Source organism: Cyprinus carpio, chromosome B11, assembly GCF_018340385.1.
Source record: "Cyprinus carpio isolate SPL01 chromosome B11, ASM1834038v1, whole genome shotgun sequence".
Classification (NCBI taxonomy): Eukaryota; Metazoa; Chordata; class Actinopteri; order Cypriniformes; family Cyprinidae; genus Cyprinus; species Cyprinus carpio.
In genome coordinates this window covers 770137-795821 of record NC_056607.1, presented here as the reverse complement: position 1 = coordinate 795821, position 25685 = coordinate 770137, and the positions used below count along the sequence as shown (strand labels likewise).

The 25685-nt window shown below is 46.0% G+C and overlaps 43 non-coding genes across 43 annotated transcripts; all 43 read left to right on the top strand.

Annotated features, from left to right (window-relative positions):
• Nucleotides 1-3248: 3248 nt before the first annotated feature.
• On the top strand, nt 3249-3322 carry trnaf-gaa. The gene has a single exon. It is a non-coding gene; the product is annotated as a tRNA-Phe (tRNA).
• Nucleotides 3323-3973: 651 nt separating this feature from the next.
• trnap-agg lies at nt 3974-4045 on the top strand. The gene has a single exon. It is a non-coding gene; the product is annotated as a tRNA-Pro (tRNA).
• Nucleotides 4046-4616: 571 nt separating this feature from the next.
• Nucleotides 4617-4689, top strand: trnaf-gaa. The gene has a single exon. It is a non-coding gene; the product is annotated as a tRNA-Phe (tRNA).
• A 120-nt stretch (nt 4690-4809) lies between these two features.
• Nucleotides 4810-4881, top strand: trnaq-cug. The gene has a single exon. It is a non-coding gene; the product is annotated as a tRNA-Gln (tRNA).
• Nucleotides 4882-5347: 466 nt separating this feature from the next.
• Nucleotides 5348-5419, top strand: trnap-cgg. Its single transcript has one exon. It is a non-coding gene; the product is annotated as a tRNA-Pro (tRNA).
• A 475-nt stretch (nt 5420-5894) lies between these two features.
• On the top strand, nt 5895-5968 carry trnaf-gaa. Its single transcript has one exon. It is a non-coding gene; the product is annotated as a tRNA-Phe (tRNA).
• Nucleotides 5969-6620: 652 nt separating this feature from the next.
• trnap-agg lies at nt 6621-6692 on the top strand. The gene has a single exon. It is a non-coding gene; the product is annotated as a tRNA-Pro (tRNA).
• A 474-nt stretch (nt 6693-7166) lies between these two features.
• Nucleotides 7167-7239, top strand: trnaf-gaa. The gene has a single exon. It is a non-coding gene; the product is annotated as a tRNA-Phe (tRNA).
• Nucleotides 7240-7860: 621 nt separating this feature from the next.
• On the top strand, nt 7861-7932 carry trnap-agg. The gene has a single exon. It is a non-coding gene; the product is annotated as a tRNA-Pro (tRNA).
• Nucleotides 7933-8513: 581 nt separating this feature from the next.
• On the top strand, nt 8514-8586 carry trnaf-gaa. The gene has a single exon. It is a non-coding gene; the product is annotated as a tRNA-Phe (tRNA).
• A 121-nt stretch (nt 8587-8707) lies between these two features.
• trnaq-cug lies at nt 8708-8779 on the top strand. The gene has a single exon. It is a non-coding gene; the product is annotated as a tRNA-Gln (tRNA).
• A 464-nt stretch (nt 8780-9243) lies between these two features.
• trnap-agg lies at nt 9244-9315 on the top strand. Its single transcript has one exon. It is a non-coding gene; the product is annotated as a tRNA-Pro (tRNA).
• A 482-nt stretch (nt 9316-9797) lies between these two features.
• trnaf-gaa lies at nt 9798-9870 on the top strand. Its single transcript has one exon. It is a non-coding gene; the product is annotated as a tRNA-Phe (tRNA).
• A 620-nt stretch (nt 9871-10490) lies between these two features.
• trnap-agg lies at nt 10491-10562 on the top strand. The gene has a single exon. It is a non-coding gene; the product is annotated as a tRNA-Pro (tRNA).
• Nucleotides 10563-11143: 581 nt separating this feature from the next.
• Nucleotides 11144-11216, top strand: trnaf-gaa. The gene has a single exon. It is a non-coding gene; the product is annotated as a tRNA-Phe (tRNA).
• Nucleotides 11217-11338: 122 nt separating this feature from the next.
• On the top strand, nt 11339-11410 carry trnaq-cug. Its single transcript has one exon. It is a non-coding gene; the product is annotated as a tRNA-Gln (tRNA).
• Nucleotides 11411-11874: 464 nt separating this feature from the next.
• trnap-cgg lies at nt 11875-11946 on the top strand. Its single transcript has one exon. It is a non-coding gene; the product is annotated as a tRNA-Pro (tRNA).
• A 473-nt stretch (nt 11947-12419) lies between these two features.
• trnaf-gaa lies at nt 12420-12492 on the top strand. The gene has a single exon. It is a non-coding gene; the product is annotated as a tRNA-Phe (tRNA).
• A 621-nt stretch (nt 12493-13113) lies between these two features.
• On the top strand, nt 13114-13185 carry trnap-agg. The gene has a single exon. It is a non-coding gene; the product is annotated as a tRNA-Pro (tRNA).
• A 585-nt stretch (nt 13186-13770) lies between these two features.
• Nucleotides 13771-13843, top strand: trnaf-gaa. Its single transcript has one exon. It is a non-coding gene; the product is annotated as a tRNA-Phe (tRNA).
• Nucleotides 13844-13964: 121 nt separating this feature from the next.
• On the top strand, nt 13965-14036 carry trnaq-cug. Its single transcript has one exon. It is a non-coding gene; the product is annotated as a tRNA-Gln (tRNA).
• Nucleotides 14037-14502: 466 nt separating this feature from the next.
• trnap-cgg lies at nt 14503-14574 on the top strand. The gene has a single exon. It is a non-coding gene; the product is annotated as a tRNA-Pro (tRNA).
• Nucleotides 14575-15057: 483 nt separating this feature from the next.
• Nucleotides 15058-15130, top strand: trnaf-gaa. Its single transcript has one exon. It is a non-coding gene; the product is annotated as a tRNA-Phe (tRNA).
• A 620-nt stretch (nt 15131-15750) lies between these two features.
• trnap-agg lies at nt 15751-15822 on the top strand. Its single transcript has one exon. It is a non-coding gene; the product is annotated as a tRNA-Pro (tRNA).
• A 582-nt stretch (nt 15823-16404) lies between these two features.
• Nucleotides 16405-16477, top strand: trnaf-gaa. Its single transcript has one exon. It is a non-coding gene; the product is annotated as a tRNA-Phe (tRNA).
• Nucleotides 16478-16598: 121 nt separating this feature from the next.
• trnaq-cug lies at nt 16599-16670 on the top strand. The gene has a single exon. It is a non-coding gene; the product is annotated as a tRNA-Gln (tRNA).
• A 465-nt stretch (nt 16671-17135) lies between these two features.
• trnap-cgg lies at nt 17136-17207 on the top strand. The gene has a single exon. It is a non-coding gene; the product is annotated as a tRNA-Pro (tRNA).
• A 480-nt stretch (nt 17208-17687) lies between these two features.
• trnaf-gaa lies at nt 17688-17760 on the top strand. Its single transcript has one exon. It is a non-coding gene; the product is annotated as a tRNA-Phe (tRNA).
• Nucleotides 17761-18381: 621 nt separating this feature from the next.
• On the top strand, nt 18382-18453 carry trnap-agg. The gene has a single exon. It is a non-coding gene; the product is annotated as a tRNA-Pro (tRNA).
• Nucleotides 18454-19038: 585 nt separating this feature from the next.
• On the top strand, nt 19039-19111 carry trnaf-gaa. Its single transcript has one exon. It is a non-coding gene; the product is annotated as a tRNA-Phe (tRNA).
• Nucleotides 19112-19232: 121 nt separating this feature from the next.
• Nucleotides 19233-19304, top strand: trnaq-cug. The gene has a single exon. It is a non-coding gene; the product is annotated as a tRNA-Gln (tRNA).
• Nucleotides 19305-19770: 466 nt separating this feature from the next.
• Nucleotides 19771-19842, top strand: trnap-cgg. The gene has a single exon. It is a non-coding gene; the product is annotated as a tRNA-Pro (tRNA).
• A 473-nt stretch (nt 19843-20315) lies between these two features.
• On the top strand, nt 20316-20388 carry trnaf-gaa. The gene has a single exon. It is a non-coding gene; the product is annotated as a tRNA-Phe (tRNA).
• Nucleotides 20389-21008: 620 nt separating this feature from the next.
• trnap-agg lies at nt 21009-21080 on the top strand. The gene has a single exon. It is a non-coding gene; the product is annotated as a tRNA-Pro (tRNA).
• A 581-nt stretch (nt 21081-21661) lies between these two features.
• On the top strand, nt 21662-21734 carry trnaf-gaa. Its single transcript has one exon. It is a non-coding gene; the product is annotated as a tRNA-Phe (tRNA).
• A 121-nt stretch (nt 21735-21855) lies between these two features.
• On the top strand, nt 21856-21927 carry trnaq-cug. The gene has a single exon. It is a non-coding gene; the product is annotated as a tRNA-Gln (tRNA).
• A 465-nt stretch (nt 21928-22392) lies between these two features.
• Nucleotides 22393-22464, top strand: trnap-cgg. Its single transcript has one exon. It is a non-coding gene; the product is annotated as a tRNA-Pro (tRNA).
• A 483-nt stretch (nt 22465-22947) lies between these two features.
• Nucleotides 22948-23020, top strand: trnaf-gaa. Its single transcript has one exon. It is a non-coding gene; the product is annotated as a tRNA-Phe (tRNA).
• Nucleotides 23021-23628: 608 nt separating this feature from the next.
• Nucleotides 23629-23700, top strand: trnap-agg. The gene has a single exon. It is a non-coding gene; the product is annotated as a tRNA-Pro (tRNA).
• Nucleotides 23701-24288: 588 nt separating this feature from the next.
• On the top strand, nt 24289-24361 carry trnaf-gaa. Its single transcript has one exon. It is a non-coding gene; the product is annotated as a tRNA-Phe (tRNA).
• A 121-nt stretch (nt 24362-24482) lies between these two features.
• On the top strand, nt 24483-24554 carry trnaq-cug. The gene has a single exon. It is a non-coding gene; the product is annotated as a tRNA-Gln (tRNA).
• A 464-nt stretch (nt 24555-25018) lies between these two features.
• trnap-ugg lies at nt 25019-25090 on the top strand. The gene has a single exon. It is a non-coding gene; the product is annotated as a tRNA-Pro (tRNA).
• Nucleotides 25091-25567: 477 nt separating this feature from the next.
• Nucleotides 25568-25640, top strand: trnaf-gaa. The gene has a single exon. It is a non-coding gene; the product is annotated as a tRNA-Phe (tRNA).
• The last annotated feature ends 45 nt before the right edge of the window (nt 25641-25685 follow it).

Genomic DNA, 25685 nt, shown 5'->3' with positions numbered 1-25685 from the left:
CACCAAGGCCAAAATGGCTCTACCTGACAACCACAAGAATGTAAAATTAATCCAATAGTATGCTGACTTCACCTTTTAAAAACCAATCACGTTACGACTTCTACCTTTTAAAAACCAATCACGTTACGATCTCTATTTTTGCTTGTAAAATGAAATGGCACACCAATCACCGCACACTCTCAATTTTTGTCGTCTTTCCGTCAATTCCATATAAATAAGTGTATAAAATTGAGTTCAGGCACATGCCCTTATCACATGGACACAGTTGAAATAGCACAATATGTTTAATCTGAGTATTTGTTTTAGTCAAATTAATACATACATAATAATCTTTCTTTCTTTCTTTCTTTCTTTCTTTCTTTCTTTCTTTCTTTTTTTTTTTCTTTCTTTCTTTTTTTTTTTTTTTTTTTTTTTCTTTATTTCTTTATACTAAAAAACGAGTTGTTTGGGCATAGGTCATTGAGTAGTAAATAGAAGTTCAAAACTTATATGTTCACAAAAACTTAAGTTGATAGAAAGATCTATCACAACATGTTTAGACTCTATATAATTGTTCTTATACTTTTGTTATTGTTATTATTTTTATTATATGTATGTTTTTGTATATTTGTACATATTTATTTATATATACATAATTTTCAAAAAACATTGTTATAGAATTGTTTTTTAGTGATGTTTTTTATTGATTTGTTTGTGTGAATGTGTTTCCTCTTGCCGTTTATATATTGACTTGTGTTTAGATGGTCGCTAAATGATAAATAAATTACATAATTTTCAAAAAATCATAACATAAAATAATATATTATATAATATTATATATTATATTATATGTAAGATAATATATGTATTATAATGGATTTATAATCTGCTATAATATGGCGGTCATTTTGGACCAGGAACACAAAACTAGCTATCATGAAATGAACACAACAGGAGGGTTAATACTGTGTTGCCAGGCTACAATGGCAGTTAGTGTAACGTGTTATGTATTGTTTCAGGCAACGACATGGCTTCAACTAAGTCTCACAAAGGCTTGAGTGATGCTGAATGGCTTGCGCGTCTGGAGAGTTTTGCCTGAACAGGAGTTTGGCCATCTAGGCAGGGGAATAGACCTTCTCCCCAACAAAAAAGATGGCATGAGTTGTATCAGAAGATTAGTTATGTAGCTAGATTCATGGGCAAACTAATAAACTCGTACGATAATACATTGTGCTATTTTTATTTATGTGTATGGATAAGTAATTATTTACCATGTAAATACAATGTTATATTGATATAATTATGATGACTTATGGCTGTTTTGAGATACAGTGTCAGAGCTATAATTCATGTTCACAGATAGAAAAGTGCCCTCTGCAAATGAGGGGGCAGACCACCCTTCTGAAGGAAGCTCAGAAATGTATTTGTGGATTTCACAAGGTAACTTCAATTAGCCTAGTTCATAAATAGATGGATGTGTTTGCAACATCACTGTGTCTTTATATCTAAAATCACATTAGGAAGACTATATATGCACTTTATTCATGTGTCACAGGTTCATCCACCAGTAACAGTGGATGCATCACAGAGCACCCCTGCCCAAAGCACACCCTCTGTCAGTGATGTGTCACGTCCTGCAAAGAGGGCAAAACTGACATTGTCAATGGTAAGCAGATCGCACTATTGCAGGCATCACTGCAGATATTGAAACATCTCAGCCTTTAACTATAGTGTTAGGGTTTTGTTATCACTGACTATGACAAATCTTTTCAGTTTGAAATCAAGGTTTGGAGGCTCACATGTGGCAGCAACAAAACCAAATTTGAGCACCCAGAGGAAAATCTCTCAGGTTAATATAAAAGACATCAAGACTTTTATCATGACATCATCACTTTATCACTACATCATTTTAATTCATTAAAACCATGGCAATCCCCTTAATAGATTAATCATAATATTTGACTCCACAGACATTAGAGCACTTCGGTTCAGCCGCAGCTTCATACCCACCCTCTGATCCTCATCCTCCTCCATCCCCCAAACCTCATCGGCCTGTCATCCAGTCCTCCTCTTCCTTCTTCATGCCTCCACCTCAGAGATCACAACGCATCAAAAAACAGCAATGCCATCAACTCTTTCTGAGATTGCTGTTGTGAGGAGCCCAGTATGATGTCATTCAAAATATATACATGCCTTCGTCATTTAATGCTATCTTAGCTTTTATTTAAACCAGTGTTTTTGATAATATCAGCAGGTCTCATCTCAACCAGAAGATCTCCCACTACTGTGGCCACAGACAATGCCACAGCAGGACCAGAAGTGGGTGTCAAAAGCATTTTTAGGGTTGGTGCAAAGGGAAAGCTGGAGCTGCGTGAAAACCTACAGTTGTGGTATCACCAGCCACCACCAGCCCTGTTTTACCACCAAGCTCCAACACCTGATAGATTTTTTTTTCACAGTGTCTCTTGCTCTGGATGCCAAATAGGTTGAGGAAGGTGCGGCTCCAGTGTACTAACCCAGCTTTGAAACTGCTTTTTTTGAGGAGCGGCCATTGGTCCTGCTTTCTTTGGCTCAATTTCACGGCATTGTTAGGTACTTGTTGTCTTTCAAAATCGACGTCTTGTACTTCTACTTGGTCTATTACCTGCGGGTTGCGTCAGGTTAAAAAGTTAGCTCGGTCGGTTAGGGTTTTGTGTATCAACACTGAAATAGCTCAGTTGGAAGAGGGGTAGTCTGAAGATCTAAAGGTCCCTGGCTTGATCCCGGGTCTTGCCAGTGTGGAGCCAGCAGTCCCTTACGGTCTACGTTCTTATGATTACTGGTCAGTTGCTTTTCTCAGTCCATCCTACTGAGTCATTTCTACACTGCATAAGGACAGACGCCCCTGCTGTTGCTTGGTTTCATGGTGTAACGGTTAGCACTCTGGGCTCTGAATCCAGCGATCTGAGTTCAAATATAGGTGGAACCTGGTAGCTTTTGACCATCAGTGCTTGGCAAAATTGGAGCTACTACCATCACAACACTTTTCTTTGTGGCAGCCCTGTCTTAAAAAGGGTAGTGCCACTGTGGCCTCATTTAAAATGTGCAACTTTGATGAATCAGTTGTACATGTTTTGAGTGTTCCCAAAGAATCTAGAAGAGGCTTTTTTTGGCTCAATTTCAAGCACTGTTAGGTACTTGTTGTCTATCGATATCGACGTCTCACTTCTAGAACGGGTTGTGTTGAGGTTAAAACCGTTAGCTCAGTCGGTTATGTCTTGTGCCCCAATGCCGAAATAGCTCAGTTGGGAGAGCGTTAGACTGAAGATCTAAAGGTCCCTGGTTCGATCCCGGGTTTTTGGCCATCGTAGAGCCTGCAGTGCTTTTCGGGTTACATTCTGATGCTCACTGGTGTTACTTTTCCAGTCACTCCTACTGAGTACGACCACCTTTTTTTCTCAGGGAACACTGCAGGAGGGCAGACGTTCCTGCCGATTCTAGGGCCCATGGTGTTGTAACGGTTAGCACTCTGGATTCTGTGCATCCTGTAAACCTGCTCGCTTATGACCATCAGTGCTTGGAAGTTGCCAGCCTACGTAACAACCTTCTCTGTGGCAGCGTGTCTTAAAAGGGAGTGCCACAGTGGCCTCCTTTTTTAACCGTGCAACTTTGATGAATCAGTCATGATGAGTGTTCCCAAAGAATCCGGAACAGACATTAAACTGAACAGGAGCAACTTAGAACTAAACTGAGCAGAATGGTGCCACCGTTACCTTCTGCTAAGAAGACAGTGTTTCTCTTGAGCGAAAACAGCATAATGTGTGTGGCAGTACCACAATGTAGCCTTCTCTGTGTTTTAATTCAGCTCGTATCTTTTGTTGTGGACATTTTTAATCCACATTTTTACTCCGAAGGCAGTACGATTTAGCGCAATTATGCCAAAATCAAGTTTCTCTGAAATCAAGCCAGTTGCATGAGCCCTCTTTTGACAGAGACAGACTGCTGAATGCCCAGTGGCTCGTTGGTCTAGGGCTATGATTCTCGCTTAGGGTGCGAGAGGTCCCGGGTTCAAATCCCGGACGAGCCCACTTTGGAGCTCCTTCTTAGTTCCTCTCCTGCAATTCACACTTGGTCCACCATTTAGCTCTGTGGGCTAGAGCAGTGGTTCTCAACCTCTTTCCTGGAGGTCCCCCAACATTGAAACTTTTGCATCTCTCCTTTGTCTGACACACCCATTTCAGGTCTTGGAGTCTCTACTAATGAGCTAATGATCTGAATCAGGTGTGTTTGATTGAGGAGACATGGAAAACCTTTAGTGTTGTGGGGCCTCCAGGAATGTGTTTGGGAACCACTGGGTTAGAGCACCTGAACTGAAAGGAGGGGTTGTTTCTGAGATGGCTCAGATGGGCTGCGCTGCGTGGAGATATGTCAGAAAGAGGTTTTGAGAGGTCTAGGGTTCAGGTCTAGGTCTGCAGCTTCGAAACAAAGCTTTTTTTTGAGGAGCGGCCTTTCGTCCTGCTTTCTTTGGCTCAATTTCACGCATTGTTAGGTACTTGTTGTCTATCAATATCGACGTCTCATACTTCTGCTTGGCCTATTACCTGCGGGTTGCGTTAGGTTAAACCGTTAGCTCGTCGGATAGGGTTTTGTGCCCCAATGCCGAAATAGCTCAGTTGGGAGAGCGTTAGACTGAAGATCTAAAGGTCCCTGGTTCGATCCCGGGTTTCGGCAGTGTGGAGCCTGCAGTCCTTTAGGGTCTCGATCTGATGCTCACTGGTCAGTTGCTTTTCTCAGTCTCTCCTACTGAGTCTTTTCTACACTGCAGAAGGGCAGACGCCCCTGCTGCTGATTGGTTCCATGGTGTAACGGTTAGCACTCTGGACTCTGAATCCAGCAATCCGAGTTCAAATCTCGGTGGAACCTGTTAGCTTTTGACCATCAGTGCTTGGCAAATTGGAGCCTACATCACAACCTTTTCTGTGGCAGCCTGTCTTAAAAGGGAGTGCCACTGTGGCCTCATTTAAATCTGCAACTTTGATGAATCAGACATGGTGAGTGTTCCCAAAGAATCTAGAAGAGGCATAAAACTGAATAGGAACAACATAGAACTAAACTGAGGAGACCGGTTTCACCGTTACCTTCTGCTGAGGAAGACCATTTTTCTTCAGTGAAAAACAGCATGATGTGTGTAGCAGTGCCGCAATGTAGCCTTCCGCTGTTTGATTCAGCTCACTTATTTTGTTGTAGACAATTTAATCAACATTATACTTTGAAGGCAGGCCGAGCTAGCGCAAGTACACCAAAATCAAGTTTCTCAGAAATCCGTCCAGTTGTAAGAGCCCTCTTTCTGCACTTGCCAGCTACAGAGGATGGCAGCGAAAATCCCGGTGGCTCGTTGGTCTAGGGGTATGATTCTCGCTTCGGGTGCGAGAGGTCCCGGGTTCAAATCCCGGACGAGCCCACTTTGGAGCTTCTTCTTTGTTCCTATTCTGCAATTCAAACTTGGTCCAACACTTAGCTCTGTGAGTTAGAGCACTGAAAGGAGGCGTTGCTTCTGAGTTGACTCCAATGGACTGTGCTGCTTGGAGATCTGTCAGAAAGGGCTTTATTGGAAAACTTCAAGACCCTTGTGAACCTTCTTTTCACATTTGCATCCGATGGATTGTTGGTTTCGGGGTATGTGTTTTTTTTTTTTTTTTTGCTTCAGGTGTGAGAGGTCTAGTGTTCAAATCAGTAACGAGTCCCCTTGCAGCTTTGAAACCACATTTTTTTTGACGAGCGGCTGTTCGTCCTGCTTTTTTTTGGCTCAATTTCAAGCATTGTTAGGTACTTGTTGTCTATCGATATCGACGTCTCGTACTTCTACTTGGTCTATTACCTGCGGGTTGTGTTAGGTTAAACCGTTAGCTCGGCCGGTTAGGGTCTTGTGCCCCAATGCCGAAATAGCTCAGTTGGGAGAGGCGTTAGACTGAAGATCTAAAGGTCCCTGGTTCGATCCCGGGTTTCGGCATCGTAGAGCCTGCAGTGCTTTTCGGTCTACATTCTGATGCTCACTGGTCAGTTACTTTTCCAGTCACTCCTACTGAGTCATTTCTACACTGCAGGAGGGCAGACGTTCCTGCCGATTCTAGGGCCCATGGTGTAACGGTTAGCACTCTGGACTCTGAATCCAGCAATTTCAAATCTCGGAGGAACCTGTTCGCTTCCACCGAGAAGTGCTTGGCAAATTGGAGCCTACATCACAACCTTTTCTGTGGCAGCCTGTCTTAAAAGGGAGTGCCACTGTGGCCTCATTTAACCGTGCAACTTTGATGAATCAGACATGGTGAGTGTTCCCAAAGAATCTAGAAGAGGCATAAAACTGAATAGGAACAACATAGAACTAAACTGAGGAGACCGGTTTCACCGTTACCTTCTGCTGAGAAGACCATTTTTCTTCAGTGAAAACAGCATGATGTGTGTAGCAGTGCAGCAATGTAGCCTTCCGCTGTTTGATTCAGCTCACTTATTTTGTTGTAGGACATTTTAATCAACATTATACTCTGAAGGCAGGCCGAGCTAGCGCAAGTACACCAAAATCAAGTTTCTCAGAAATCCGTCCAGTTGTACTAGCCCTCTTTCTGCACTTGCCAGCTACAGAGGCTGGCAGCGAAAGTCCCGGTGGCTCGTTGGTCTAGGGGTATGATTCTCGCTTAGGGTGCGAGAGGTCCCGGGTTCAAATCCGGGACGAGCCCACTTTGGAGCTTCTTCTTTGTTCCTATTCTGCAATTCAAACTTGGTCCCAACACTTAGCTCTGTGAGTTAGAGCACTGAAAGGAGGCGTTGCTTCTGAGTTGACTCCAATGGACTGTGCTGCTTGGAGATCTGTCAGAAAGGGCTTTTTTGGAAAACTTCAAGACCCTTGTGAACCTTCTTTTCACATTTTCATCCGATGGATTGTTGGTTTTGGGGTATGTGTTTTTTTTTTTTTTTTGCTTCAGGTGTGAGAGGTCTAGTGTTCAAATCAGTAACGAGTCCCCTTGCAGCTTTGAAACCACTTTTTTTTGACGAGCGGCTGTTCGTCCTGCTTTTTTTTGGCTCAATTTCAAGCATTGTTAGGTACTTGTTGTCTATCGATATCGACGTCTCGTACTTCTACTTGGTCTGTTACCTGCGGGTTGTGTTAGGTTAAACCGTTAGCTCAGCCGGTTAGGGTCTTGTGCCCCAATGCCGAAATAGCTCAGTTGGGAGAGCGTTAGACTGAAGATCTAAAGGTCCCTGGTTCGATCCCGGGTTTCGGCATCGTAGAGCCTGCAGTGCTTTTCGGTCTACATTCTGATGCTCACTGGTCAGTTACTTTTCCAGTCACTCCTACTGAGTCATTTCTACACTGCAGGAGGGCAGACGTTCCTGCCGATTCTAGGGCCCATGGTGTAACGGTTAGCACTCTGGATTCTGAATCCTTTGAACCTGCTCGCTTATGACCATCAGTGATTGGCAAGTTGCAGCCTACGTAACAACCTTCTCTGTGGCAGCGTGTCTTAAAAGGGAGTGCCACAGTGGCCTCCTTTAACCGTGCAACTTTGATGAATCAGACATGGTGAGTGTTCCCAAAGAATCCGGAAGAGACATTAAACTGAACAGGAGCAACTTAGAACTAAACTGAGCAGAATGGTGCCACCGTTACCTTCTGCTAAGAAGACAGTCTTCTCTTGAGCGAAAACAGCATGATGTGTGTGGCAGTACCACAATGTAGCCTTCTGCTGTTTAATTCAGCTCGTATATTTTGTTGTGGACATTTTAATCAACATTTTACTCCGAAGGCAGTACGATTTAGCGCAATTATGCCAAAATCAAGTTTCTCTGAAATCAAGCCAGTTGCATGAGCCCTCTTTGACAGAGACAGACTGCTGAATGCCCAGTGGCTCGTTGGTCTAGGGGTATGATTCTCGCTTTGGGTGCGAGAGGTCCCGGGTTCAAATCCCGGACGAGCCCACTTTGGAGCTCCTTCTTAGTTCCTCTCCTGCAATTCACACTTGGTCCACCATTTAGCTCTGTGGGCTAGAGCAGTGGTTCTCAACCTCTTTCCTGGAGGTCCCCCAACATTGAAACTTTTGCATCTCTCCTTTGTCTGACACACCCATTTCAGGTCTTGGAGTCTCTACTAATGAGCTAATGATCTGAATCAGGTGTGTTTGATTGAGGAGACATGGAAAACCTTTAGTGTTGTGGGGCCTCCAGGAATGTGGTTGGGAACCACTGGGTTAGAGCACCTGAACTGAAAGGAGGTGTTGTTTCTGAGATGGCTCAGATGGGCTGCGCTGCGTGGAGATATGTCAGAAAGAGGTTTTGAGAGGTCTAGGGTTCAAATCCTGGACGAGCTCCTCTGCAGCTTCGAAACGAAGCTTATTTTTGAGGAGTGGCCTTTCGTCCTGCTTTCTTTGGCTCAATTTCACGCATTGTTAGGTACATGATGTCTATCAATATCGACGTCTCATACTTCTGCTTGGCCTATTACCTGCGGGTTGCGTTAGGTTAAACCGTTAGCTCGGTCGGATAGGGTTTTGTGCCCCAATGCCGAAATAGCTCAGTTGGGAGAGCGTTAGACTGAAGATCTAAAGGTCCCTGGTTCGATCCCGGGTTTCGGCAGTGTGGAGCCTGCAGTCCTTTAGGGTCTCCGATCTGATGCTCACTGGTCAGTTGCTTTTCTCTGTCTCTCCTACTGAGTCTTTTCTACACTGCAGAAGGGCAGACGCCCCTGCTGCTGATTGGTTCCATGGTGTAACGGTTAGCACTCTGGACTCTGAATCCAGCAATCCGAGTTCAAATCTCGGTGGAACCTGTTAGCTTTTGACCATCAGTGCTTGGCAAATTGGAGCCTACATCACAACCTTTTCTGTGGCAGCCTGTCTTAAAAGGGAGAGCCACTGTGGCCTCATTTAAATGTGCAACTTTGATGAATCAGAGATGGTGAGTGTTCCCAAAGAATCTAGAAGAGGCATAAAACTGAATAGGAACAACATAGAACTAAACTGAGCAGACCGGTTTCACCGTTACCTTCTGCTGAGAAGACCATTTTTCTTCAGTGAAAACAGCATGATGTGTGTAGCAGTGCCGCAATGTAGCCTTCCGCTGTTTGATTCGGCTCACTTATTTTGTTGTAGACAATTTAATCAACATTATACTTTGAAGGCAGGCCGAGCTAGCGCAAGTACACCAAAATCAAGTTTCTCAGAAATCCGTCCAGTTGTACGAGCCCTCTTTCTGCACTTGCCAGCTACAGAGGCTGGCAGCGAAAGTCCCGGTGGCTCGTTGGTCTAGGGGTATGATTCTCGCTTCGGGTGCGAGAGGTCCCGGGTTCAAATCCCGGACGAGCCCACTTTGGAGCTTCTTCTTTGTTCCTATTCTGCAATTCAAACTTGGTCCAACACTTAGCTCTGTGAGTTAGAGCACTGAAAGGAGGCGTTGCTTCTGAGTTGACTCTAATGGACTGTGCTGCTTGGAGATCTGTCAGAAAGGGCTTTTTGGAAAACTTCAAGACCCTTGTGAACCTTCTTTTCACATTTGCATCCGATGGATTGTTGGTTTTGGGGTATGTGTTTTTTTTTTTTTTTTTTTTTTTTTTGCTTCAGGTGTGAGAGGTCTAGTGTTCAAATCAGTAACGAGTCCCCTTGCAGCTTTGAAACCACTTTTTTTTGACGAGCGGCTGTTCGTCCTGCTTTTTTTGGCTCAATTTCAAGCATTGTTAGGTACTTGTTGTCTATCGATGTCGACGTCTCGTACTTCTACTTTGGTCTATTACCTGCGGGTTGTGTTGGGTTAAACCGTTAGCTCAGCCGGTTAGGGTCTTGTGCCCCAATGCCGAAATAGCTCAGTTGGGAGAGCGTTAGACTGAAGATCTAAAGGTCCCTGGTTCGATCCCGGGTTTCGGCATCGTAGAGCCTGCAGTGCTTTTCGGTCTACATTCTGATGCTCACTGGTCAGTTGTTTTTCCAGTCACTCCTACTGAGTCATTTCTACACTGCAGGAGGGCAGACGTTCCTGCCGATTCTAGGGCCCATGGTGTAAAGGTTAGCACTCTGGATTCTGAATCCTTTGAACCTGCTCGCTTATGACCATCAGTGCTTGGCAAGTTGCAGCCTACGTAACAACCTTCTCTGTGGCAGCGTGTCTTAAAAGGGAGTGCCACAGTGGCCTCCTTTAACCGTGCAACTTTTATGAATGAGTCATGATGAGTGTTCCCAAAGAATCCGGAAGAGACATTAAACTGAACAGGAGCAACTTAGAACTAAACTGAGCAGAATGGTCCCACCGTTACCTTCTGCTAAGAAGACAGTTTCTCTTGAGCGAAAACAGCATGATGTGTGTGGCAGTACCACAATGTAGCCTTCTGCTGTTTAATTCAGCTCGTATATTTTGTTGTGGACATTTTAATCAACATTTTACTCCGAAGGCAGTACGATTTAGCGCAATTATGCCAAAATCAAGTTTCTCTGAAATCAAGCCAGTTGCATGAGCCCTCTTTGACAGAGACAGACTGCTGAATGCCCAGTGGCTCGTTGGTCTAGGGGTATGATTCTCGCTTAGGGTGCGAGAGGTCCCGGGTTCAAATCCCGGACGAGCCCACTTTGGAGCTCCTTCTTAGTTCCTCTCCTGCAATTCACACTTGGTCCACCATTCAGCTCTGTGGGCTAGAGCAGTGGTTCTCAACCTCTTTCCTGGAGGTCCCCCAACATTGAAACTTTTGCATCTCTCCTTTGTCTGACACACCCATTTCAGGTCTTGGAGTCTCTACTAATGAGCTAATGATCTGAATCAGGTGTGTTTGATTGAGGAGACATGGAAAACCTTTAGTGTTGTGGGGCCTCCAGGAATGTGGTTGGGAACCACTGGGTTAGAGCACCTGAACTGAAAGGAGGGGTTGTTTCTGAGATGGCTCAGATGGGCTGCGCTGCGTGGAGATATGTCAGAAAGAGGTTTTGAGAGGTCTAGGGTTCAAATCCTGGACGAGCTCCTCTGCAGCTTCGAAACGAAGCTTTTTTTTGAGGAGCGGCCTTTCGTCCTGCTTTCTTTGGCTCAATTTCACGCATTGTTAGGTACATGATGTCTATCAATATCGACGTCTCATACTTCTGCTTGGCCTATTACCTGCGGGTTGCGTTAGGTTAAACCGTTAGCTCGGTCGGATAGGGTTTTGTGCCCCAATGCCGAAATAGCTCAGTTGGGAGAGCGTTAGACTGAAGATCTGAAGGTCCCTGGTTCGATCCCGGGTTTCGGCAGTGTGGAGCCTGCAGTCCTTTAGGGTCTCCGATCTGATGCTCACTGGTCAGTTGCTTTTCTCAGTCTCTCCCTACTGAGTCTTTTCTACACTGCAGAAGGGCAGACGCCCCTGCTGCTGATTGGTTCCATGGTGTAACGGTTAGCACTCTGGACTCTGAATCCAGCAATCCGAGTTCAAATCTCGGTGGAACCTGTTAGCTTTTGACCATCAGTGCTTGGCAAATTGGAGCCTACATCACAACTTTTTCTGTGGCAGCCTGTCTTAAAAGGGAGTGCCACTGTGGCCTCATTTAAATGTGCAACTCTGATGAATCAGACATGGTGAGTGTTCCCAAAGAATCTAGAAGAGGCATAAAACTGAATAGGAACAACATAGAACTAAACTCAGCAGACCGGTTTCACCGTTACCTTCTGCTGAGAAGACCATTTTTCTTCAGTGAAAACAGCATGATGTGTGTCGCAGTGCTGCAATGTAGCCTTCCGCTGTTTGTTTCGGCTCACTTATTTTGTTGTAGACAATTTAATCAACATTATACTTTGAAGGCAGGCCGAGCTAGCGCAAGTACACCAAAATCAAGTTTCTCAGAAATCCGTCCAGTTGTACGAGCCCTCTTTCTGCACTTGCCAGCTACAGAGGCTGGCAGCGAAAGTCCCGGTGGCTCGTTGGTCTAGGGGTATGATTCTCGCTTCGGGTGCGAGATGTCCCGGGTTCAAATCCCGGACGAGCCCACTTTGGAGCTTCTTCTTTGTTCCTATTCTGCAATTCAAACTTGGTCCAACACTTAGCTCTGTGAGTTAGAGCACTGAAAGGAGGCGTTGCTTCTGAGTTGACTCCAATGGACTGTGCTGCTTGGAGATCTGTCAGAAAGGGCTTTTTGGAAAACTTCAAGACCCTTGTGAACCTTCTTTTCACATTTGCATCCGATGGATTGTTGGTTGGGGGGGTATGTGTTTTTTTTTTTTTTTGCTTCAGGTGTGAGAGGTCTAGTGTTCAAATCAGTAACGAGTCCCCTTGCAGCTTTGAAACCACTTTTTTTTTGACGAGCGGCTGTTCGTCCTGCTTTTTTTTGGCTCAATTTCAAGCATTGTTAGGTACTTGTTGTCTATCGATATCGACGTCTCGTACTTCTACTTGGTCTATTACCTGCGGGTTGTGTTGGGTTAAACCGTTAGCTCAGCCGGTTAGGGTCTTGTGCCCCAATGCCGAAATAGCTCAGTTGGGAGAGCGTTAGACTGAAGATCTAAAGGTCCCTGGTTCGATCCCGGGTTTCGGCATCGTAGAGCCTGCAGTGCTTTTCGGTCTACATTCTGATGCTCACTGGTCAGTTACTTTTCCAGTCACTCCTACTGAGTCATTTCTACACTGCAGGAGGGCAGACGTTCCTGCCGATTCTAGGGCCCATGGTGTAAAGGTTAGCACTCTGGATTCTGAATCCTTTGAACCTGCTCGCTTATGACCATCAGTGCTTGGCAAGTTGCAGCCTACGCAACAACCTTCTCTGTGGCAGCGTGTCTTAAAAGGGAGTGCCACAGTGGCCTCCTTTAACCGTGCAACTTTGATGAATCAGTCATGATGAGTGTTCCCAAAGAATCCGGAAGAGACATTAAACTGAACAGGAGCAACTTAGAACTAAACTGAGCAGAATGGTGCCACCGTTACCTTCTGCTAAGAGGAGAGTTTCTCTTGAGCGAAAAACAGCATAATGTGTGTGGCAGTACCACAATGTAGCCTTCTGCTGTTTAATTCAGCTCGTATATTTTGTTGTGGACATTTTAATCAACATTTTACTCCGAAGGCAGTACGATTTAGCGCAATTATGCCAAAATCAAGTTTCTCTGAAATCAAGCCAGTTGCATGAGCCCTCTTTGACAGAGACAGACTGCTGAATGCCCAGTGGCTCGTTGGTCTAGGGGTATGATTCTCGCTTAGGGTGCGAGAGGTCCCGGGTTCAAATCCCGGACGAGCCCACTTTGGAGCTCCTTCTTAGTTCCTCTCCTGCAATTCACACTTGGTCCACCATTCAGCTCTGTGGGCTAGAGCAGTGGTTCTCAACCTCTTTCCTGGAGGTCCCCCAACATTGAAACTTTTGCATCTCTCCTTTGTCTGACACACCCATTTCAGGTCTTGGAGTCTCTACTAATGAGCTAATGATCTGAATCAGGTGTGTTTGATTGAGGAGACATGGAAAACCTTTAGTGTTGTGGGGCCTCCAGGAATGTGGTTGGGAACCACTGGGTTAGAGCACCTGAACTGAAAGGAGGTGTTGTTTCTGAGATGGCTCAGATGGGCTGCGCTGCGTGGAGATATGTCAGAAAGAGGTTTTGAGAGGTCTAGGGTTCAAATCCTGGACGAGCTCCTCTGCAGCTTCGAAACGAAGCTTTTTTGCTTTGAGGAGCGGCCTTTCGTCCTGCTTTCTTTGGCTCAATTTCACGCATTGTTAGGTACATGATGTCTATCAATATCGACGTCTCATACTTCTGCTTGGCCTATTACCTGCGGGTTGCGTTAGGTTAAACCGTTAGCTCGGTCGGATAGGGTTTTGTGCCCCCAATGCCGAAATAGCTCAGTTGGGAGAGCGTTAGACTGAAGATCTAAAGGTCCCTGTTTTGATCCCGGGTTTCGGCAGTGTGGAGCCTGCAGTCCTTTAGGGTCTCCGATCTGATGCTCACTGGTCAGTTGCTTTTCTCAGTCTCTCCTACTGAGTCTTTTCTACACTGCAGAAGGGCAGACGCCCCTGCTGCTGATTGGTTCCATGGTGTAACGGTTAGCACTCTGGACTCTGAATCCAGCAATCCGAGTTCAAATCTCGGTGGAACCTGTTAGCTTTTGAACATCAGTGCTTGGCAAATTGGAGTCTACATCACAACCTTTTCTGTGGCAGCCTGTCTTAAAAGGGAGTGCCACTGTGGCCTCATTTAAATGTGCAACTTTGATGAATCAGACATGGTGAGTGTTCCCAAAGAATCTAGAAGAGGCATAAAACTGAATAGGAACAACATAGAACTAAACTCAGCAGACCGGTTTCACCGTTACCTTCTGCTGAGAAGACCATTTTTCTTCAGTGAAAACAGCATGATGTGTGTAGCAGTGCCGCAATTTAGCCTTCCGCTGTTTGATTCAGCTCACTTATTTTGTTGTAGACAATTTAATCAACATTATACTTTGAAGGCAGGCCGAGCTAGCGCAAGTACACCAAAATCAAGTTTTTCTCAGAAATCCGTCCAGTTGTACGAGCCCTCTTTCTGCACTTGCCAGCTACAGAGGCTGGCAGCGAAAGTCCCGGTGGCTCGTTGGTCTAGGGGTATGATTCTCGCTTCGGGTGCGAGAGGTCCCGGGTTCAAATCCCGGACGAGCCCACTTTGGAGCTTCTTCTTTGTTCCTATTCTGCAATTCAAACTTGGTCCAACACTTAGCTCTGTGAGTTAGAGCACTGAAAGGAGGCGTTGCTTCTGAGTTGACTCCAATGGACTGTGCTGCTTGGAGATCTGTCAGAAAGGGCTTTTGGAAAACTTCAAGACCCTTGTGAACCTTCTTTTCACATTTGCATCCGATGGATTGTTGGTTTGGGGGGGTAGGTTTTTTTTTTTTTTTTTTTTTTGCTTCAGGTGTGAGAGGTCTAGTGTTCAAATCAGTAACGAGTCCCCTTGCAGCTTTGAAACCACACTTTTTTTTTTGACGAGCGGCTGTTCGTCCTGCTTTTTTTTTTGGCTCAATTTCAAGCATTGTTAGGTACTTGTTGTCTATCGATATCGACGTCTCGTACTTCTACTTGGTCTATTACCTGCGGGTTGTGTTGGGTTAAACCGTTAGCTCGGCCGGTTAGGGTCTTGTGCCCCAATGCCGAAATAGCTCAGTTGGGAGAGCGTTAGACTGAAGATCTAAAGGTCCCTGGTTCGATCCCGGGTTTCGGCATCGTAGAGCCTGCAGTGCTTTTCGGTCTACATTCTGATGCTCACTGGTCAGTTACTTTTCCAGTCAATCCTACTGAGTCATTTCTACACTGCAGGAGGGCAGACGTTCCTGCCGATTCTAGGGCCCATGGTGTAACGGTTAGCACTCTGGATTCTGAATCCTTTGAACCTGCTCGCTTATGACCATCAGTGCTTGGCAAGTTGCAGCCTACGTAACAACCTTCTCTGTGGCAGCGTGTTTTAAAAGGGAGTGTCACGGTGGCCTCCTTTAACCGTGCAACTTTGATGAATCAGTCATGATGAGTGTTCCCAAAGAATCCGGAAGAGACATTAAACTGAACAGGAGCAACTTAGAACTAAACTGAGCAGAATGGTGCCACCGTTACCTTCTGCTAAGAAGACAGTTTCTCTTGAGCGAAAACAGCATGATGTGTGTGGCAGTACCACAATGTAGCCTTCTGCTGTTTAATTCAGCTCGTATATTTTGTTGTGGACATTTTAATCAACATTTTACTCCGAAGGCAGTACGATTTAGCGCAATTATGCCAAAATCAAGTTTCTCTGAAATCAAGCCAGTTGCATGAGCCCTCTTTGACAGAGACAGACTGCTGAATGCCCAGTGGCTCGTTGGTCTAGGGGTATGATTCTCGCTTAGGGTGCGAGAGGTCCCGGGTTCAAATCCCGGACGAGCCCACTTTGGAGCTCCTTCTTAGTTCCTCTCCTGCAATTCACACTTGGTCCACCATTTAGCTCTGTGGGCTAGAGCAGTGGTTCTCAACCTCTTTCCTGGAGGTCCCCCAACATTGAAACTTTTGCATCTCTCCTTTGTCTGACACACCCATTTCAGGTCTTGGAGTCTCTACTAATGAGCTAATGATCTGAATCAGGTGTGTTTGATTGAGGAGACATGGAAAACCTTTAGTGTTGTGGGGCCTCCAGGAATGTGGTTGGGAACCACTGGGTTAGAGCACCTGAACTGAAAGGAGGTGTTGTTTCTGAGATGGCTCAGATGGGCTGCGCTGCGTGGAGATATGTCAGAAAGAGGTTTTGAGAGGTCTAGGGTTCAAATCCTGGACGAGCTCCTCTGCAGCTTCGAAACGAAGCTTTTTTTTTGAGGAGCGGCCTTTCGTCCTGCTTTCTTTGGCTCAATTTCACGCATTGTTAGGTACATGATGTCTATCAATATCGACGTCTCATACTTCTGCTTGGCCTATTACCTGCGGGTTGCGTTAGGTTAAACCGTTAGCTCGGTCGGATAGGGTTTTGTGCCCCAATGCTGAAATAGCTCAGTTGGGAGAGCGTTAGACTGAAGATCTAAAGGTCCCTGGTTCGATCCCGGGTTTCGGCAGTGTGGAGCCTGCAGTCCTTTAGGGTCTCCGATCTGATGCTCACTGGTCAGTTGCTTTTCTCAGTCTCTCCTACTGAGTCTTTTCTACACTGCAGAAGGGCAGACGCCCCTGCTGCTGATTGGTTCCATGGTGTAACGGTTAGCACTCTGGACTCTGAATCCAGCAATCCGAGTTCAAATCTCGGTGGAACCTGTTAGCTTTTGACCATCAGTGCTTGGCAAATTGGAGCCTACATCACAACCTTTTCTGTGGCAGCCTGTCTTAAAAGGGAGTGCCACTGTGGCCTCATTTAAATGTGCAACTTTGATGAATCAGACATGGTGAGTGTTCCCAAAGAATCTAGAAGAGGCATAAAACTGAATAGGAACAACATAGAACTAAACTGAGGAGACCGGTTTCACCGTTACCTTCTGCTGAGAAGACCATTTTTCTTCAGTGAAAACAGCATGATGTGTGTAGCAGTGCCGCAATGTAGCCTTCCGCTGTTTGTTTCGGCTCACTTATTTTGTTGTAGACAATTTAATCAACATTATACTCTGAAGGCAGGCCGAGCTAGCGCAAGTACACCAAAATCAAGTTTCTCAGAAATCCGTCCAGTTGTACGCAGCCCTCTTTCTGCACTTGCCAGCTACAGAGGCTGGCAGCGAAAGTCCCGGTGGCTCGTTGGTCTAGGGGTATGATTCTCGCTTCGGGTGCGAGAGGTCCCGGGTTCAAATCCCGGACGAGCCCACTTTGGAGCTTCTTCTTTGTTCCTATTCTGCAATTCAAACTTGGTCCAACACTTAGCTCTGTGAGTTAGAGCACTGAAAGGAGGCGTTGCTTCTGAGTTGACTCCAATGGACTGTGCTGCTTGGAGATCTGTCAGAAAGGGCTTTTTGGAAAACTTCAAGACCCTTGTGAACCTTCTTTTCACATTTGCATCCGATGGATTGTTGGTTTTGGGGTATGTGTTTTTTTTTTTTTTTTTTTTTTGCTTCAGGTGTGAGAGGTCTAGTGTTCAAATCAGTAACGAGTCCCCTTGCAGCTTTGAAACCACTTTTTTTTTTTGACGAGCGGCTGTTCGTCCTGCTTTTTTTGGCTCAATTTCAAGCGTTGTTAGGTACTTGTTGTCTATCGATATCGACGTCTCGTACTTCTACTTGGTCTATTACCTGCGGGTTGTGTTAGGTTAAACCGTTAGCTCGGCCGGTTAGGGTCTTGTGCCCCAATGCCGAAATAGCTCAGTTGGGAGAGCGTTAGACTGAAGATCTAAAGGTCCCTGGTTCGATCCCGGGTTTCGGCATCGTAGAGCCTGCAGTGCTTTTCGGTCTACATTCTGATGCTCACTGGTCAGTTACTTTTCCAGTCACTCCTACTGAGTCATTTCTAAACTGCAGGAGGGCAAGACGTTCCTGCCGATTCTAGGGCCCATGGTGTAACGGTTAGCACTCTGGATTCTGAATCCTTTGAACCTGCTCGCTTATGACCATCAGTGCTTGGCAAGTTGCAGCCTACGTAACAACCTTCGCTGTGGCAGCGTGTCTTAAAAGGGAGTGCCACAGTGGCCTCCTTTAACCGTGCAACTTTGATGAATCAGTCATGATGAGTGTTCCCAAAGAATCCGGAAGAGACATTAAACTGAACAGGAGCAACTTAGAACTAAACTGAGCAGAATGGTGCCACCGTTACCTTCTGCTAAGAAGACAGTTTCTCTTGAGCGAAAACAGCATAATGTGTGTGGCAGTACCACAATGTAGCCTTCTGCTGTTTAATTCAGCTCGTATATTTTGTTGTGGACATTTTAATCAACATTTTACTCCGAAGGCAGTACGATTTAGCGCAATTATGCCAAAATCAAGTTTCTCTGAAATCAAGCCAGTTGCATGAGCCCTCTTTGACAGAGACAGACTGCTGAATGCCCAGTGGCTCGTTGGTCTAGGGGTATGATTCTCGCTTAGGGTGCGAGAGGTCCCGGGTTCAAATCCCGGACGTGCCCACTTTGGAGCTCCTTCTTAGTTCCTCTCCTGCAATCCACTCTTGGTCCACCATTTAGCTCTGTGGGCTAGAGCAGTGGTTCTCAACCTCTTTCCTGGAGGTCCCCCAACATTGAAACTTTTGCATCTCTCCTTTGTCTGACACACCCATTTCAGGTCTTGGAGTCTCTACTAATGAGCTAATGATCTGAATCAGGTGTGTTTGATTGAGGAGACATGGAAAACCTTTAGTGTTGTGGGGCCTCCAGGAATGTGGTTGGGAACCACTGGGTTAGAGCACCTGAACTGAAAGGAGGTGTTGTTTCTGAGATGGCTCAGATGGGCTGCGCTGCGTGGAGATATGTCAGAAAGAGGTTTTGAGAGGTCTAGGGTTCAAATCCTGGACGAGCTCCTCTGCAGCTTCGAAACGAAGCTTTTTTTTTTTGAGGAGCGGCCTTTCGTCCTGCTTTCTTTGGCTCAATTTCACGCATTGTTAGGTACATGATGTCTATCAATATCGACGTCTCATACTTCTGCTTGGCCTATTACCTGCGGGTTGCGTTAGGTTAAACCGTTAGCTCGGTCGGGTAGGGTTTTGTGCCCCCAATGCCGAAATAGCTCAGTTGGGAGAGCGTTAGACTGAAGATCTAAAGGTCCCTGGTTCGATCCCGGGTTTCGGCAGTGTGGAGCCTGCAGTCCTTTAGGGTCTCCGATCTGATGCTCACTGGTCAGTTGCTTTTCTCTGTCTCTCCTACTGAGTCTTTTCTACACTGCAGAAGGGCAGACGCCCCTGCTGCTGATTGGTTCCATGGTGTAACGGTTAGCACTCTGGACTCTGAATCCAGCAATCCGAGTTCAAATCTCGGTGGAACCTGTTAGCTTTTGACCATCAGTGCTTGGCAAATTGGAGCCTACATCACAACCTTTTCTGTGGCAGCGTGTCTTAAAAGGGAGTGCCACTGTGGCCTCATTTAAATCTGCAACTTTGATGAATCAGACATGGTGAGTGTTCCCAAAAGAATCTAGAAGAGGCATAAAACTGAATAGGAACAACATAGAACTAAACTGAGGAGACCGGTTTCACCGTTACCTTCTGCTGAGAAGACCATTTTTCTTCAGTGAAAACAGCATGATGTGTGTAGCAGTGCAGCAATGTAGCCTTCCGCTGTTTGTTTCGGCTCACTTATTTTGTTGTAGACAATTTAATCAACATTATACTTTGAAGGCAGGCCGAGCTAGCGCAAGTACACCAAAATCAAGTTTCTCAGAAATCCGTCCAGTTTGTACGAGCCCTCTTTCTGCACTTGCCAGCTACAGAGGCTGGCAGCGAAAATCCCGGTGGCTCGTTGGTCTAGGGGTATGATTCTCGCTTCGGGTGCGAGAGGTCCCGGGTTCAAATCCCGGACGAGCCCACTTTGGAGCTTCTTCTTTGTTCCTATTCTGCAATTCAAACTTGGTCCAACACTTAGCTCTGTGAGTTAGAGCACTGAAAGGAGGCGTTGCTTCTGAGTTGACTCCAATGGACTGTGCTGCTTGGAGATCTGTCAGAAAGGGCTTTTTGGAAAACTTCAAGACCCTTGTGAACCTTCTTTTCACATTTGCATCCGATGGATTGTTGGTTTTGGGGTATGTTTGTGTTTTTTTTTTTTTTTGCTTCAGGTGTGAGAGGTCTAGTGTTCAAATCCGTAACGAGTCCCCTTGTAGCTTTGAAACCACTTTTTTTGACGAGCGGCTGTTCGTCCTGCTTTTTTTGGCTCAATTTCAAGCATTGTTAGGTACTTGTTGTCTATCGATATCGACGTCTCGTACTTCTACTTGGTCTATTACCTGCGGGTTGTGTTGGGTTAAACCGTTAGCTCAGCCGGTTAGGGTCTTGTGCCCCAATGCCGAAATAGCTCAGTTGGGAGAGCGTTAGACTGAAGATCTAAAGGTCCCTGGTTAGATCCCGGGTTTCGGCATCGTAGAGCCTGCAGTGCTTTTCGGTCTACATTCTGATGCTCACTGGTCAGTTACTTTTCCAGTCACTCCTACTGAGTCATTTCTACACTGCAGGAGGGCAGACGTTCCTGCCGATTCTAGGGCCCATGGTGTAACGGTTAGCACTCTGGATTCTGAATCCTTTGAACCTGCTCGCTTATGACCATCAGTGCTTGGCAAGTTGCAGCCTACGTAACAACCTTCTCTGTGGCAGCGTGTCTTAAAAGGGAGTGCCACAGTGGCCTCCTTTAACCGTGCAACTTTGATGAATCAGTCATGATGAGTGTTCCCAAAGAATCCGGAAGAGACATTAAACTGAACAGGAGCAACTTAGAACTAAACTGAGCAGAATGGTGCCACCGTTACCTTCTGCTAAGAAGACAGTTTCTCTTGAGCGAAAACAGCATAATGTGTGTGGCAGTACCACAATGTAGCCTTCTGCTGTTTAATTCAGCTCGTATATTTTGTTGTGGACATTTTAATCAACATTTTACTCCGAAGGCAGTACGATTTAGCGCAATTATGCCAAAATCAAGTTTCTCTGAAATCAAGCCAGTTGCATGAGCCCTCTTTGACAGAGACAGACTGTTGAATGCCCAGTGGCTCGTTGGTCTAGGGGTATGATTCTCGCTTAGGGTGCGAGAGGTCCCGGGTTCAAATCCCGGACGAGCCCACTTTGGAGCTCCTTCTTAGTTCCTCTCCTGCAATTCACACTTGGTCCACCATTTAGCTCTGTGGGCTAGAGCAGTGGTTCTCAACCTCTTTCCTGGAGGTCCCCCAACATTGAAACTTTTGCATCTCTCCTTTGTCTGACACACCCATTTCAGGTCTTGGAGTCTCTACTAATGAGCTAATGATCTGAATCAGGTGTGTTTGATTGAGGAGACATGGAAAACCTTTAGTGTTGTGGGGCCTCCAGGAATGTGGTTGGGAACCACTGGGTTAGAGCACCTGAACTGAAAGGAGGTGTTGTTTCTGAGATGGCTCAGATGGGCTGCGCTGCGTGGAGATATGTCAGAAAGAGGTTTTGAGAGGTCTAGGGTTCAAATCCTGGACGAGCTCCTCTGCAGCTTCGAAACGAAGCTTTTTTTTGAGGAGCGGCCTTTCGTCCTGCTTTCTTTGGCTCAATTTCACGCATTGTTAGGTACATGATGTCTATCAATATCGACGTCTCATACTTCTGCTTGGCCTATTACCTGCGGGTTGCGTTAGGTTAAACCGTTAGCTCGGTCGGATAGGGTTTTGTGCCCCAATGCCGAAATAGCTCAGTTGGGAGAGCGTTAGACTGAAGATCTAAAGGTCCCTGGTTCGATCCCGGGTTTCGGCAGTGTGGAGCCTGCAGTCCTTTAGGGTCTCCGATCTGATGCTCACTGGTCAGTTGCTTTTCTCTGTCTCTCCTACTGAGTCTTTTCTACACTGCAGAAGGGCAGACGCCCCTGCTGCTGATTGGTTCCATGGTGTAACGGTTAGCACTCTGGACTCTGAATCCAGCAATCCGAGTTCAAATCTCGGTGGAACCTGTTAGCTTTTGACCATCAGTGCTTGGCAAATTGGAGCCTACATCACAACCTTTTCTGTGGCAGCCTGTCTTAAAAGGGAGTGCCACTGTGGCCTCATTTAAATGTGCAACTTTGATGAATCAGACATGGTGAGTGTTCCCAAAGAATCTAGAATAGGCATAAAACTGAATAGGAACAACATAGAACTAAACTGAGGAGACCGGTTTCACCGTTACCTTCTGCTGAGAAGACCATTTTTCTTCAGTGAAAACAGCATGATGTGTGTAGCAGTGCAGCCAATGTAGCCTTCCGCTGTTTGTTTCGGCTCACTTATTTTGTTGTAGACAATTTAATCAACATTATACTCTGAAGGCAGGCCGAGCTAGCGCAAGTACACCAAAATCAAGTTTCTCTGAAATCCGTCCAGTTGTACGAGCCCTCTTTCTGCACTTGCCAGCTACAGAGGCTGGCAGCGAAAGTCCCGGTGGCTCGTTGGTCTAGGGGTATGATTCTCGCTTCGGGTGCGAGAGGTCCCGGGTTCAAATCCCGGACGAGCCCACTTTGGAGCTTCTTCTTTGTTCCTATTCTGCAATTCAAACTTGGTCCAACACTTAGCTCTGTGAGTTAGAGCACTGAAAGGAGGCGTTGCTTCTGAGTTGACTCCAATGGACTGTGCTGCTTGGAGATCTGTCAGAAAGGGCTTTTTGGAAAACTTCAAGACCCTTGTGAACCTTCTTTTCACATTTGCATCCGATGGATTGTTGGTTTTGGGGTATGTGTTTTTTTTTTTTTTTTTTTGCTTCAGGTGTGAGAGGTCTAGTGTTCAAATCAGTAACGAGTCCCCTTGCAGCTTTGAAACCACTTTTTTTTTTTTTGACGAGCGGCTGTTCGTCCTGCGTTTTTTTTTTGGCTCAATTTCAAGCATTGTTAGGTACTTGTTGTCTATCGATATCGACGTCTCGTACTTCTACTTGGTCTATTACCTGCGGGTTGTGTTGGGTTAAACCGTTAGCTCAGCCGGTTAGGGTCTTGTGCCCCAATGCCGAAATAGCTCAGTTGGGAGAGCGTTAGACTGAAGATCTAAAGGTCCCTGGTTCGATCCCGGGTTTCGGCATCGTAGAGCCTGCAGTGCTTTTCGGTCTACATTCTGATGCTCACTGGTCAGTTACTTTTCCAGTCATTTCTACACTGCAGGAGGGCAGACGTTCCTGCCGATTCTAGGGCCCATGGTGTAACGGTTAGCACTCTGGATTCTGAATCCTTTGAACCTGCTCGCTTATGACCATCAAAGTGCTTGGCAAGTTGCAGCCTACGCAACAACCTTCTCTGTGGCAGCGTGTCTTAAAAGGGAGTGCCACAGTGGCCTCCTTTAACCGTGCAACTTTGATGAATCAGTCATGATGAGTGTTCCCAAAGAATCCGGAAGAGACATTAAACTGAACAGGAGCAACTTAGAACTAAACTGAGCAGAATGGTGCCACCGTTACCTTCTGCTAAGAAGACAGTTTCTCTTGAGCGAAAACAGCATGATGTGTGTTGCAGTACCACAATGTAGCCTTCTGCTGTTTAATTCAGCTCGTATATTTTGTTGTGGACATTTTAATCAACATTTTACTCCGAAGGCAGTACGATTTAGCGCAATTATGCCAAAATCAAGTTTCTCTGAAATCAAGCCAGTTGCATGAGCCCTCTTTGACAGAGACAGACTGTTGAATGCCCAGTGGCTCGTTGGTCTAGGGGTATGATTCTCGCTTAGGGTGCGAGAGGTCCCGGGTTCAAATCCCGGACGAGCCCACTTTGGAGCTCCTTCTTAGTTCCTCTCCTGCAATTCACACTTGGTCCGCCATTTAGCTCTGTGGGCTAGAGCAGTGGTTCTCAACCTCTTTCCTGGAGGTCCCCCAACATTGAAACTTTTGCATCTCTCCTTTGTCTGACACACCCATTTCAGGTCTTGGAGTCTCTACTAATGAGCTAATGATCTGAATCAGGTGTGTTTGATTGAGGAGACATGGAAAACCTTTAGTGTTGTGGGGCCTCCAGGAATGTGGTTGGGAACCACTGGGTTAGAGCACCTGAACTGAAAGGAGGGGTTGTTTCTGAGATGGCTCAGGATGGGCTGCGCTGCGTGGAGATATGTCAGAAAGAGGTTTTGAGAGGTCTAGGGTTCAAATCCTGGACGAGCTCCTCTGCAGCTTCAAAACGAAGCTTTTTTTTTTTTGAGGAGCGGCCTTTCGTCCTGCTTTCTTTGGCTCAATTTCACGCATTGTTAGGTACATGATGTCTATATCAATATCGACGTCTCATACTTCTGCTTGGCCTATTACCTGCGGGTTGCGTTAGGTTAAACCGTTAGCTCGGTCGGATAGGGTTTTGTGCCCCAATGCCGAAATAGCTCAGTTGGGAGAGCGTTAGACTGAAGATCTAAAGGTCCCTGGTTCGATCCCGGGTTTCGGCAGTGTGGAGCCTGCAGTCCTTTAGGGTCTCCGATCTGATGCTCACTGGTCAGTTGCTTTTCTCAGTCTCTCCTACTGAGTCTTTTCTACACTGCAGAAGGGCAGACGCCCCTGCTGCTGATTGGTTCCATGGTGTAACGGTTAGCACTCTGGACTCTGAATCCAGCAATCCGAGTTCAAATCTCGGTGGAACCTGTTAGCTTTTGACCATCAGTGCTTGGCAAATTGGAGCCTACATCACAACCTTTTCTGTGGCAGCCTGTCTTAAAAGGGAGTGCCACTGAGGCCTCATTTAAATGTGCAACTTTGATGAATCAGACATGGTGAGTGTTCCCAAAGAATCTAGAAGAGGCATAAAACTGCATAGGAACAACATAGAACTAAACTCAGCAGACCGGTTTCACCGTTACCTTCTGCTGAGAAGACCATTTTTCTTCAGTGAAAACAGCATGATGTGTGTCGCAGTGCCGCAATGTAGCCTTCCGCTGTTTGATTCAGCTCACTTATTTTGTTGTAGACAATTTAATCAACATTATACTTTGAAGGCAGGCCGAGCTAGCGCAAGTACACCAAAATCAAGTTTCTCAGAAATCCGTCCAGTTGTACGAGCCCTCTTTCTGCACTTGCCAGCTACAGAGGCTGGCAGCGAAAGTCCTGGTGGCTCGTTGGTCTAGGGGTATGATTCTTGCTTTGGGTGCGAGAGGTCCCGGGTTCAAATCCCGGACGAGCCCACTTTGGAGCTTCTTCTTTGTTCCTATTCTGCAATTCAAACTTGGTCCAACACTTAGCTCTGTGAGTTAGAGCACTGAAAGGAGGCGTTGCTTCTGAGTTGGGACTCCAATGGACTGTGCTGCTTGGAGATCTGTCAGAAAGGGCTTTTTGGAAAACTTCAAGACCCTTGTGAACCTTCTTTTCACATTTGCATCCGATGGATTGTTGGTTTTGGGGTATGTGTTTTTTTTTTTTTTTTTTGCTTCAGGTGTGAGAGGTCTAGTGTTCAAATCAGTAACGAGTCCCCTTGCAGCTTTGAAACCCACTTTTTTTTTGACGAGCGGCTGTTCGTCCTGCTTTTTTTGGCTCAATTTCAAGCATTGTTAGGTACTTGTTGTCTATCGATATCGACGTCTCGTACTTCTACTTGGTCTATTACCTGCGGGTTGTGTTGGGTTAAACCGTTAGCTCAGCCGGTTAGGGTCTTGTGCCCCAATGCCGAAATAGCTCAGTTGGGAGAGCGTTAGACTGAAGATCTAAAGGTCCCTGGTTCGATCCCGGGTTTCGGCATCGTAGAGCCTGCAGTGCTTTTCGGTCTACATTCTGATGCTCACT